At 43.5% G+C, this 13,387-nt stretch overlaps 1 protein-coding gene across 5 annotated transcripts in view; it reads left to right on the top strand.

The window, feature by feature from the left end:
* The first annotated feature begins 35 nt into the window (after positions 1 to 35).
* ASIP (agouti signaling protein) overlaps positions 36 to 13,387 on the top strand; it is a 199,155-nt gene continuing 185,803 nt past the window's right edge. For 3 of the 5 annotated variants that reach the window (XM_051844900.2, XM_051844898.2, XM_051844897.2), the window contains exons 1-2: positions 134 to 685; positions 3,416 to 3,538. The gene's annotated coding sequence lies outside the window, so the exon portion shown is untranslated. Of the gene's footprint in view, positions 686 to 3,415; positions 3,539 to 13,387 lie in introns of all 5 variants that reach the window. The other 2 variants (XM_070051291.1, XM_051844895.2) reach the window with 2 other exon arrangements.

The following is a 13,387-nucleotide window of genomic DNA, read 5'->3' as shown; positions in this document are numbered from 1 at the left end:
ACGGGAGAGCCGGCCTAGCGCGCCCCGTGTGGCGCGAGTTACCAGGCGACGCCGCGGCGCCTGGCATGCCGGGACTTGTAGTCATTCCCTAAAGAGGCACGCGCTTGCGCGGCCGCCGCCCTGCAATTGGTCCGCGACATCTGAGGAAGCCTTCGCCGGAAGGTTCGATTGCGTGTAGTGGTGACCCTTGCCTCGGCTTTTTGCTGAGTTCTGCATTGTTCGTGGGAGGCAGTTCTGCGCTGCCGCTGGGGTGAATTCGGGGCCGTACCTCCTGAGTTAGGGTAGTGGGTAACAGCATGAGCCCGTTGGGGACTTTTAGTTTCCTACGTGGCCCCAGAGGTTGTGGTATTTGAGGAGTTCAGAGTTGGAGCGGGAGGTACGCGCCTCAGTGAGGAACTCGGTCTACCCCATGAGAGATCTAACGTGCTAGCTTTCTACTTGGGAGTCGTAAACCAAAAGTCACCCCTGAGGAGAAGCGTCCTAGCTGGAGGCCGGCTGTCGGGAAGTACTTGTTCCCGAAGCCGGCTTTGCGCTCCGGGCGCGTCGCGCCGTCGCTCCTGAGCTAAGAGCCGCTACCCTGTAGGGAGCGAGCGCTCGCTGTGGCAGGGCACCTCGGAGAGCACTCCGGATGGTCGGACCCAGTTGGGCTTGGTGTCCCCTTGAAAGGAGGGGAGCGCAGAAGAGGGTGAGGAAGAATTTTGATGTTTGGGCTTCTTAGGTAATTTGGGAGAGGGTTCCAGGAAGCAGGGCCTCTCTCTGGGTTGGATTCTATCAGGAAAGGCGGGTATTTCTATGATTGGGTATGTTAATGATCCTTACATGAAAAGGAGGACCAAGCAAGGTTAGCGCTGTGCTTGGTAAAGAAGCAATGTTCTCTCATACTAGACTGGATGGGAAGATTTTTTTTTTTTTTTTTTTTTTTTTTTTTGTGGTGAGGACAGCTTTCTTGTAACCAACCAAGTAGCCTTTAGTGTAGATTTATCGGTTACCCAAATCTCTTCCTTAGCTTGATTTTTTAAACTCGGCAATTCCTCTGTAAAGCTTCCCTCATTAAGTTAAGGGAGTAGCACAAGTGTCTTTAACATAGTTAACATCTCAGTGTTGGCCTCTGTTGTGAGAGCTCCTGTAAGAACTCTCAAGCAGAACTCCCAATGATTGCAGGTGTTGAAATTCATTTAGGGGCGAGCGCTGTGACACAGCAGGTAAAGCCGCTACCTGCGGCGCTGGCATCCCATAGGGGCTCTGGTTCAAGTCCCGGCTGCTCCACTTCCGATCCAGCTCTCTACTGTGGCCTGAGAAAGAGGTGGAAGATGGCCTAAGTCCTTGGGCCCCTGCACCCGCATGGGAGACCAGGAAGAAGTTTCTGGCTCCTGGCTTCAAATTGGTCGTTGTGGCCATCTGGAGAGTGAACCAGCAAATGGAAGACCTCTTTCCCTCTGCCTCTGCCTGCGCTGGATACATATATAAATATATATTTAAATAATATATATATATTTCTCTGCCTTAGGCCTCAAAACAATTGTGTGAGACAATCCACAAGTACTTAGTATTTCCTACTGAATACCAGTCCCTAATCTAAGTATTGTGAGTTGTCTCCAAGAAGCTTGCATTGGCGGGCACCACGGCTCACTAGGCTAATCCTCCGGCGCCGGCACCCCAGGTTCTAGTCCCGGTTGGGGCACCGGATTCTGTCCTGGTTGCCCCGCTTCCAGTCCAGCTCTCTGCTGTGGCCTGGGAGTGCAGTGGAGGATGGCCCAGGTCCTTGGGTCCTGTACCCGCATGGGAGACCAGGGTAAGCACCTGGCTCCTGGCTTCAGATCAGCATGGTGTGCCGGCCGCAGCGGCATTGGGGGGTGAACCAACGGAAAAAGGAAGACCTTTCTCTGTCTCTCACTGTCTACTCTGCCTGTCCAAAAGAAAAAAAAAAAAGCTTACATTGTAATAAATTGGACACATTAGCCCTTTTTTTCAGATGAGGAAACTGCTTTTGTAGCATTTAATAGTCATATAATCAGTGAACCAGGAAAGCTAGAATCTAAGTCCAGACACTCTGATGCCACTGGCTGCTCCTTTACCACTTTGAAAATCTTAATTGATAAGAATCCTGAATTGCTACCACCAGACTTCAGTCATCTTCAGCGATCTGTGCATACCAGGGTTTCTCTGCAGCAGCACTATTGATAGTTGGGCAAGACAATTTGTGGGGAGTGGTGTTCTGTGTATTGTAGGATGTTTAGCTGCATCCCTGGCCTCTTCACTACGTGCTAGTAGTACCCTCCCACTAGCTGTAACAACCCAAAATGTCTCCAGACATTGCCAGATGTCCTCCTGTGGGACAAAATCATCCCCAGTTGAGAACCACTGGTGTATACCATCTATCTCTTGGTCTTTGAGAAGTGAGAAATATTTGGGGTGTAATAATCCCTATCACTGAGTGGGAAGACCTTAAGAGAAGAGAGGGAAACTGTGGATTAAGTTTTTAAGCAATATGTTTTACTAAGAAAATGAAATCTGATACAAAGGAAAGCCAAATGAAGTAGGAGAAAAAAAAAAAAAAAGAAGTGATGGAGGAGGAAAAGAAGATATTCATAGGAAATCACCATTATATCTCTCCGATCTCCCTAACAAGATTAGCTCATACAAAAACAGAAAGTCTTAGGCTTCATTGCGCATCCACTCTGGGAAGTGCTAGTATACTTAGCAAATAGTCTTAAATCACTGTTGTGAAGAGATTTATTTTCCTTTACAGCATAGTGCCTAGTATAACCTCCCTGAAACAGCTGCTTGAAAAAGAGATTTCAGGCCGGTGCCGCGGCTCAATAGGCTAATCCTCCGCCTAGTGGCGCTGGCACACCAGGTTCTAGTCCTGGTCGGGGCGCCGGATTCTGTCCCAGTTGCCCCTCTTCCAGGCCAGCTCTCTGCTGTGGCCAGGGAGTGCAGTGGAGGATGGCCCAAGTGCTTGGGCCCTGCACCCCATGGGAGACCAGGAGAAGCACCTGGCTTCTGCCTTCGCAGCAGCGCAGTGCGCCAGCCTCAGCGCGCCGGCCTCAGCGCGCCGGCCGCAGCGGCCATTGGAGGGTGAACCAACGGCAAAGGAAGACCTTTCTCTCTGTCTCTCTCTCACTGTCCACTCTGCCTGTCAAAAAAAGAAAAAGAGATTTCAGGCTTTCTTCAAGGTAGTAGTTTGTTTTCTAGGGAGAGCTAAGATCCCCTAAGAAACTAGAAAGACTCATGAAGCAATGATAGCTAAACTCTTCCAGATTTTCCAAAGGATAGATCTACTTAGCATAAACACAAATAATCACTTGCATTTTCATAACTTTTTTCATCTAGAAATATCTGCAAAGCATATAGTAATTTACTATTTTTTTCTCATACCTGTGAAGGAAATCGCTGTGATTTTCTTGTTTTATAGATACAGAAGCCAAATTATGGATTCTACAAAAATTAGATATCTAGAAAGAAACAGACTCCTGGATTCTTCACTCTGGTTCATTCTTTATGCTGAGCACCACTCCAGCTTTCCAGCTGCCTAATAGTAAGCAAATGATGATAATCTTGCGATTATATTTGAAATTGTTTTCATTGGTTTTAGAATATTCCATAGTCTCTTAAACCCATTAAATAGCGAGCAGTAGAAACTTTGTGTTAAATAGTGACAGAATGCAGATCTCATGATTTTAGTCTAGTACTCTTTCTATTTAGTAAACAAGGCCACACATCCTAATGGCTGATATTTAACTTGCAGAAAGCACAATTAAAATAGATATGATAATCCACAATGGAAAATCCAGCCCTTTTCATCATAACATGGGCCTTTACAAGTTAGGTTTTGGGGCTGGGGTTGTGGTGTAGTAGGTTAAGCCGCCACATGTAACATATGGGCACTGGTTCAAGTCCTGACTGCTCCACTTCCAATGAAGCTACCTGCTAATGTGCCTGGGAAAGCAGCAGAAAATGATTCAAGTGTTTGGGCCCCTGTACTCAGGTGGTAGACTTAGAGGAGGCTCCTGGCTCCTGGCTTCAGACTGGATTGTTATCCTTTGAGAATAAAAATGGTAGGAATGAATTCTTTATTATAATTATTAAGTTTAGTCAAATGTAGAAATGACTTAAGAGGTTATCTTTAACTGTGTCGCTGAAATTTAGGAATCACCAGTCCTAAGCAAATAGGCCAACAGATACTATTTCTAAAAGCATCAGTATGTCAATGATTCCCAAATCTGTATTTCTGATCCACACCTCTCTGAATTCCAGCCTCATTTTTCTACATTTGCTTGTTTCAGTTATTGTGATTAAAACAGAACTCTGGGTATGTCCCACAATGAATTTTTGTCATCTCAGTTAAGGACATTGGTTGCTACCTAGTTCTTAATTTGTGCTTAAGTAAGAAACTTAATTCCCATAATTCCTTCCTTTCCCTTCCTTATCCAATTCATTATCAAGCCTTGTGGATTCTATATCCAAACTAAATATCAAATACAACTTCTGTCCTTCTATGCTGCCACTAGTGACTGTTATCTCTTTCTTGAATATTACAGTATTGTTCTCTTGTCCCTTCATAACACCAGTTTGTTTGATTTATTTGGTCTGTTTACTTGTTGTTGTTTTCAGATTTACTTATTTGGGGCTGGCACTGTGGCATAGTAGGTTAAGCCACCGCCTGAAGTTCTGGCATCCCATATGGATGCAAGTTCAAGTCCTGGCTACTCCCTTCCAATCCAGCTCTCTACTGTGGCCTGGGAAAACAGTGGAAGATGGCCCAAGTCCTTGAGGCCCTGCACCTGCATGGGAGACCCAAAAGAAGCTCCTAACTCCTGGCTTCAGATTGACCAAGCTCCTGCTGTTGCTGCCATTTGGGGAGTGAACTAGCAAATGAAAGACTTCTCTATTTCTCTCTTTCTCTGCATCTCTGTAACTCTGCCTTTCAAATAAATAAATCAATCTTTTATAAAAGGATTTACTTGTTTGTTTATTTGAAAGGCAGAGGACAGAAAGAAAGAGAAAACACTTCCATATGCTGGTTTACTCCCCAGATGACCACAACAACCAAAGTTGGTAGGGACCCAAGTACCACTGCCTTCCTGGGCTCATTAGCAGGAAGTTGGATTGGAAGCAGAGTAACTTGGTCTCATACTGATACTCCAATATGGGATGCTGACATTCCAAGTAGGAGCTTAACCCATTGTGCCAGAATGCCCACCCATGCTGTTTATTTGTAATTTTCTTAATCTTAATTCTTTTGAGTGTATCTTAATTCACTTAATTTAGAATGTATCTAAATTCCTTGAGGATAGATACAAAATCTTTCTTGATAATCCTAATATTCCCAGTAACTGAAACAGTACATGGTTTATCATAGGTGATTATTCATTATTTGATAAAATTTGTTGAGTTAAATACTTAATACTACTCAGTACTACAATGAAAATTTATTAGTATCCAGAATTATAACGTGAATGCTTACAGTGAAATATTTGAAGTTGGAGTCTTTATTTAATCATGTAAGAATAAGTAAAACTAAAATGATTAAAATCAATTATATTACAGGAAAAATGTACTTCACATTAGAGAATCATCTGTTAGAGCAGGAAATTGTTTATTATGGCATGTTCCTAGCTCCTTAGAACAAAATCTAGCACAAAGTATATTCTTTGTAAATATTTGATGAATGACTATATGTGAGTAAATTAGAATTATACTTTATATTGTGAGTTGACCTCAAGTATCTGTTCTTTGCTACATGCCTTAGGAAAGTCAGATTTCTGGGCTTTGAAGTTATATATGAGATCCTGAACTCTGATGCTCCAACATGATGCTCTTTGAGACCCTGCTTGGTTAGCCAACTGAATTTCTTGATTCTCTATAACTAGTTTATCCTCCACCTAAGCTGTAGAGTTTCCTGGGGTGGGGGGTGGGGGCTTAATGCTGTTCTCCTGCCTAAAAGTCAGTAAATTCTCTGTTATCTTCAGGATAATAGCTATCCATAGTCTCACTCCCCAACCCTCCTCACCATGCTGCTGTCTACCCCTACAATTTCCTGTCATGTATTCTAAGTTCCAGTACACTAATTCCTTAATATTTCATGATTTGTTGTATTATTTTTTCTATGCTATTTCCTTGGCTGAAATTTCCTTTCTCCCTCTTTCCACTTGACAACTCCTGTCATCCTTTAAGAACCAGCCTAGATGTTACTGTATTTTGTTTTGTTTTCAAAGAAGCCTTTGATTTCTGTGGGAAGGAGAAAGCTGTTCTTTTCTCTCTACTTGTCTTCTGATCATTCCATTACAACCCTTATCATATCATATTGTAGTTATCTCTGGGATCCTGGAGGGCAAAACCTGTGTCTTACTCATCTTTCTTTGCTTCCCCAACACCTAACATGTGTTTGTAAATGCAAGAACTCATATAGAGTAATAGACATGAGCACAGATAAATAATTTGCAGCAGTCTTATCTTCTTGAAAGTAGCCTCCTTCCCAAGGGGGAATGGAAAACTTTCCATCTGTATTCTGTTTGGAATTTTTGTTTGTGAACACAAAAACTGTAGGAAAAAAATGTTTTACATACTCCCTTTAGGATTTACTATAAAAGGAGATGATAACATTCTCTTGACAGGTTAGCAGGCTGTCAGAAGTGATTCAGTCTACCTTGTACACATTCAGCACCTTGGATTGTCACTATTCATTGCCCGTCTTTCTCCCTTGGCTCTTGAGAGACTTTGTAACCCCAACAACCTGCACAATGCCTAGTATTTAGTGCAGGAACTCAATAAATGTTGAAAGAAGGCATAAATTAATATGTAAAATTTAAAAACAAACGTCTTCATCTTTCTCTTTTTTAAAGATTTATTTGAGAGGCAGAGCTACAGAAAGAGGGAGAGGCAGAGAGAGAGTGGTCTCCCATCTGCTGGTTCACTCCTGCAATGGCCAGAGCTGGGACAATATGAAGCCAGGAGCTTCTGGGTCTCCCATGTGAGTGCAAGGACCCAAGAACTTAGACCGTTTTCTACTGCTTTCCTAGGCCATTAGTAGGGAGCTGGATCAGAAGCGGAGTAGCTGGGATATGAATTGAAGCCCATGTGGGTTGCTGGTGCTGCAGGCAGAGGCTTAACATATTGTGCCGCAGTGCTGGCCCAAACTTCCTCCTCTTATTACCAAAAGCTCATTCCTTGTCAGTGGTGTTGAATAAAAATTACATAGATAAAGTTTGAAGATAAAGGAAAGAGAAAGTTTAATCTATTAATAGATAAGGGAGTAGCAGGCTGCCATCTCCAGATCTACCATCCTGCTGAAGGAGGGTTCACTGGGATTTTTAAGAAGACTGCTAGGAAGGGGGAGTCTGGAATAAGGGGATTCAGAGCAGGGACAGTTGCATGCTGGCTTCCCACCAGTCGATAAGGAGCTGGTTGGAGTCACAGTGCTTACTTGGTCCAGTTACATGTACAGTTCTTGTCAGAGTTCCTGGTTGTCCAGGAATACCATACCTTTCAGGGAATTTTTATGATGGCCAAGTGGGCTTCAGTACTTTATGCCATGGCCTTGGGATTTCTCTGCCTAGACCTGGAAGTTCCCTAAATAAAATCTCTTGAGATAATAGTGGTCATTAAGGTTTTATCTATTGAAGAAGCAAATGACCTTGTGAGTCCAGTAATTAGAACCTTGTATGGCTGGCTGTATCACTCCTTCATTCAATAAGTTGATTTTAGTGCTGTCAAAAGGCAGAGCAAGGACACTTTAAGCTAAGAGAGGGAGGTTAGAAGACTAAGGCCTGATGGTAGTTAACATTTGCATTCAAGGCATTGTTTGTGGGCTTGCTTTCACTCTCAGATAATTTGTGTACTCCATCTTGAAATATCTTTAGGTGCCACTTCTTAACAGCTTTTTCTTTTTGTAAATGTAAATATCTAAGATTTTTTTCTTGTAGTTTTTTTGTTTCGTTTTATTTATTTGAGAGGCAGAGAGGGAGGGAGGGAGACAGACACGGGGAGAGAGAAGGAGTGTTCCCAAATACTGGTTCATTCCCCAAATGCCCACAAGGATACAGCTGGGCCAAGATGAAACCAGGAGCCAGGAAAATTCAGTCCAGGTCTCATCTGTGGGTGGCTGGGACCCAACTACTAGAACAATCATTTGCTTCCTGCCAGGGTGTGCAGTAGCAGGAAGCTGGAATCAAGTGCTGGAACTGGAGCTGGGACTTGAACCCAGCCACTCCAATATAGAACATAGGCATCTTACCCACTGGGTCAAACACCTGTCCCACAAAACCTTTTCTAACCAAGTCAGACTACTATAATTTTGCCCTTCTCTGATGTCATGTAATGCTTCTATCATTGAACATTTAGACTATGCTATATTTGCATTGTTATTTATTTTTAATGTATTTGTCTTTTGTTTCCAGCTAGATTATAAAATCCATGAGAGCAGGGTTCATGTGCTATAAACTATGTCTCCTACAGTGTTTTAGATCTAGTAGGATCTTAATAAATTGTTGGGGAAGTTACCAAGTGTTAGTGTCTTGGTATCTCTACAGAAGACTTCAAAGCTCTTAAGAAAGCCACAATGAGATAGCATCCCACACCCTTAGAATGGTGATTACTTATCCCAAAAAAAGAAAAAAAAATCCACATACCAGGAAATGACGTGTTAGCAAGTATTTGGAAAAATTAGAACCCTCATGCAATATTGGTAGAGATGTTAAATGGTATAGCCACTATGGAAAACAGTATAATAACCTCCTCAATATTTTAATATATTTATTTATTAGAGTGACACAGAGAAACAGGGCTTTCCCATACATGGGTTGACTCCCCAGGTCCCTACAACAGTCAGGGTTGAGCTAAGCTTGACTGAAGCTAGAAACTGAGAACTCAATCTGGGTTTCCTACATGGGTGGCAAGGACCTAACCACTTGAGCCATCATCTGCATCCCAGAGTCTACATTAACAGGAAGCTAGAGTTGGGAGCTAGAATTGAAATTTGAACCAAGGCACTCTGAAATGGGATGTGGGCATCCTAAATGTTAGGCCAAACACTCACCCACCCCAAAATTTTAAAATGGAATTACCACATGATCCAGCAGTTCTACTTTGGGGTTTGCATCTAACATAATGGAAAGCAGGCTGTCAAAAAGACCTATATTCATAGCTGCATTATTCACAATAGCCAATAGGTAGAAGCAACTCAGGTGTCCATGGCAGGATGAATAAAGAAAATGTAATATAATATATTTATACAAAGGAATATTATTCAGCCTTAAAAAGGAAGGAGATTCTGATACATGATACATCATGAATGAATCTTGAGGACATTATGCTAAGTGAAATAAGCCAGTCACAAAAGACAAATCTATGCTACCCATTTATATAGATTACCTAGAGTAGTCAAACCCACAGAAACAGAAAGTAGAATGGTAGTTATCAGGAGCGGGGAGGAGGAGGGAAAAGAGGAGTTGTTGAATGGTTATAAGATTTCAGCTTTGCAAGATAAAAAGAGTTCTGGAAGCTAGTTGTACAACAATGAAAGTGTACATAACTGACTTACACACTTAAAATGGTTAAGGTGATAAAATTTTTGGTATATGTGTTTTATCACACTTTATAAAAGAGAGTGAACAGGGAGTCAAAAGACCAAGGTTGGAGTTCTTGGTTGTTCCAGTGACTGACGAATCTTCAAGCAAGTCACTTCTTTACTCAGTGCCTCTGTTTCTTCATCTTTAATTAGGATAATAAAGCTTGCTGGCTAAGATTTTGTATGAGAATCATAAAAAAGCCAAAAAATAAAATAACTTTTAATGTAATTTTTTTGATCAGTAGCATTTTCAGTATTCTAGAGTCGCTGATCCCTTAATTATTAATTACAAGTTTCATGTATTGTTTCACAACAGAATATTCCTAAAACTGCCTCAGCAATAGTCAGTTACCACTTCAAAGGTTTGTATGCTAAACCCTTAAAATTGTGGCTGCTCACCTTATAATTTGGCTCCTGGAAAAAGCAAATAAACAGTCTTTATGAGGACTATTGATGCCCTTAGATGCTAATTATCAATTTGGCTTAGCATTATTGAGGAATTACAAGCACAGGATTTTCATATTAAATAAGAAAAATGTTCCCAAATAATGAGGTCAAGAGGAAGAATTAACAGCTGTTGAGTACCTATTAAGAATCAACCCTGGAACTTGAACTTCCTTGTGCCTCAGTTTTCTTACAGGAGACCAAGAGAAGGTTCAGGGAGCATGATGGGGGTGGTCCAGATCCTGCAGTGTTACCAAAACCAGGGACAGTGTGGGGGGGTCGCCATGTGAAACTGTTGAGGTGGGAGACTGAACTCCACCTGAGTGACTTTGGGGGCAGTGTCTTCATGATGTCAGTTAGCCTCACCCAGTTTTCACAATGTACAGGTGTTACTATTTTCTTTCACGTGGGTGGCAGAAGTTTTGTCTCTGGGGCTTATGTTGTGATGTGAGGGGTTAAGCTGCCACTTGCAATGATGGCCCATACAGGTGCCAGTTCAAGTCCCAGCTGCTCCACTTCTGATCCAGCTCCCTGCTAATGTGCCCGGGACAGCAGTGGAGGATGGCCCAAGTGCTTGGGCTCCTGCACCCATGTGGGAGACCTAAATGAAGCTCCTGGCTCTTGTTTTGTTGTTGTTAAAGATTTTATTTATTGGCCGGCACCGCGGCTCACTAGGCTAATCCTCCGCCTAGCGGCGCCGGCACACCGGGTTCTAGTCCCGGTCGGGGCGCCGGATTCTGTCCCGGTTGCCCCTCTTCCAGGCCAGCTCTCTGCTGTGGCCAGGGAGTGCAGTGGAGGATGGCCCAGGTGCTTGGGCCCTGCACCCCATGGGAGACCAGGAAAAGCACCTGGCTCCTGGCTCCTGCTATCGGATCAGCGCGGTGCGCCGGCCGCAGCGCGCCGGCCGCGGTGGCCATTGGAGGGTGAACCAACGGCAAAGGAAGACCTTTCTCTCTGTCTCTCTCTCTCAGAGGTAGAGTTACCGACAATGAGAGGGAGAGACAGAGAGAAATGTCTTCCTTCTGCTGGTTCACTCCCCAAATGGTTGCAATGGCTACGCTGATCTGAAGCCAGAAACCAGGTGCTTCTTCCCAGTCTCCCGTGTGGGTGCAGGGGCCCAAGGACTTGGGCCATCTTCTGCTTTCCCAGGCCATAGCAGAGAGCTGGATTGGAAGAGGAGTAGCCGGGACTAGAACCAGCGCCCATACGGGATGTCAGCGCCACAGGCGACGGATTAACCTACTGCTCCATGGTGCCGGCCCCCTGACTCCTGGTTTTGGCCTGGTCCAGCCCTGGCTGTTGCAACCATTTGGGGAGTGAACCAGGAGATGGAAGATCTCTCTGTAACTCTACCTTTCAAATAATAAAATAATTTTTTTTTTTTTGACAGGCAGAGTGGATAGTGAGAGAGAGAGAGAGACAGAGAAAAAGGTCTTCCTTTTGCCGTTGGTTCACCCTCCAATGGCCGCCATGGCTGGCATGCTGCGGCTGGCGCACCTCACTGATCCAAAGGCAGGAGCCAGGTGCTTCTCCTGGTCTCCCATGGGGTGCAGGGCCCAAGGACCTGGGCCATCCTCCACTGCCTTCCCGGGCCACAGCAGAGAGCTGGCCGGCGCCCAGACCAGGACTAGAACCCGGTGTGCCGGCGCCGCTAGGTGGAGGATTAGCCTATTGAGCTGCAGCACCGGCCCCAAATAATTTTTTTTTTTTTAAAGAATCAACCCCTCTTGCAGCTAGGTTGTGTGTAGCATTTAATACAACAACCTTATAAAGTTGATAAAATACTAATTTTGTAGAGAAAATAAAGCTCAGAGAAGCTAAGTCACTTACTCAAGATTACACAATGAATGACAGAAATAAGTGAGTCTAGAGCTTTCTACTATGTTTCATTGCTCTCAAATATAGTTGACTATTGCTGCTGGTGATAGTTTGTGATACATGTTTGATTTATATTTGTTCATTTATATCAGTTACTTTATCATTACAATAAGTAAGAAAAATGTATAGGGATGATTGCCAGAACTTTACAAATAAGGAAACAGTGGTCAGAAAATTTAACTTGTTTCTGACATCAAGCAACCAGCAAATAGTAAGATTGGGACACAGGTATTTCTCAGACCCCTGTTTTTTCACATCAACCTCAGAAGAATTTTAGAATTTTCTGGTTCTTTTTATTGGAGAAAAGACAGCATTTTGTGAGTCTTGCACTCTGATTATACATGAACACACCAAACACAGATGATTATCCCTGTGCACACTCCCAAATAAGTTAATTTTTTAAAAAAGATTTATTTATTTTCAAACTAGAACTTTATACTAAACCACATAATCATTTGGCCATGAGAAATAAAGGTAAGTTCAGGGGTGGGTGTGGAGACAACAGCAGGTTAAATCACTGCCTAGGATGCCTGCATCCCATATCAGAGTGCCTAGGATCCAGTCCCACATAAGCCCTCCAATCTAGCTTTCTTCTTCTTCTTCTTTTTCCTCTTCCTCTTCCTCTTTTATTTGAAAGGCAGAGTCACAGAGAGAGAGAGGGAGAGATAAAGGGAGAGAGACATCTTCCGTATGCTGGTTCACTCCCCAGATGGCCACAGGGAGCTATATCAAAAGTAGAGCAGCCAGGAAAAAAAAAAAAAAAAAAGGCAGTTATAAGATGCCCCAAGTCCTTGGGCCCCTACACCCACATGGGAGACCAGAGGAAGCTCCAGGCTCCTGGCTTTGGATTGGCACAACTCCAGCCATTGTGGCCAGTTGGAGAATGGACCAGTGGATGGAAGACCTCTCTCTCTCTCTCTCCCTCTCTGCCTCTTCTCTCTCTGTGTAACTCTTTTCAAATAATAAATGAATAAATCTTTTTTTTTTTTTTAAAAAAGAAGTAGAGCAGCCAGGACTCGAACCTGTACCCACATGGGATGCTGGCACTGCAGGTAGCAGCCCTCCAGCTTCCTTCTAATACACCTGGGAGGCAACAGATGATGGCTCAGATACTTGAGTCCCTGCCATTATCATGGGAGACCTGCATGGAGTTGCTAGCTTCTGGCTTTGGCTTGGCACAGCAGTGGCTGTCGTGGGTATTTGGGGGGTGAGCTAGCAATGGAAGACTTCTGTCTCTATATATATCTCTATCTCTCTCTAACCGGCACTCTGACATGGGATGCCAGCATTACAAGTAGTGGCCACATATAGCTCCGGCTGCTGCGGCCATTTTGGGGGGTTAACCAGCGGAAGGAAGACCTTTCTCTCTGTCTCTCTCTCTCACTGTCTGTAACTCTACCTGTCAAATAAATAAATAAAAAATCTTAACAACAACAAACAAGTAGTGACCACAATGCCAACCCCAATACATAAACATTTAAAGACAAAATATTTTCT

Source organism: Oryctolagus cuniculus, chromosome 11 (genome assembly GCF_964237555.1).
Source record: "Oryctolagus cuniculus chromosome 11, mOryCun1.1, whole genome shotgun sequence".
In the NCBI taxonomy this organism is placed as follows: domain Eukaryota; kingdom Metazoa; phylum Chordata; class Mammalia; order Lagomorpha; family Leporidae; genus Oryctolagus; species Oryctolagus cuniculus.
Note: the sequence above shows the minus strand (reverse complement) of the source record. Positions and strands in the feature narration are given on the sequence as shown.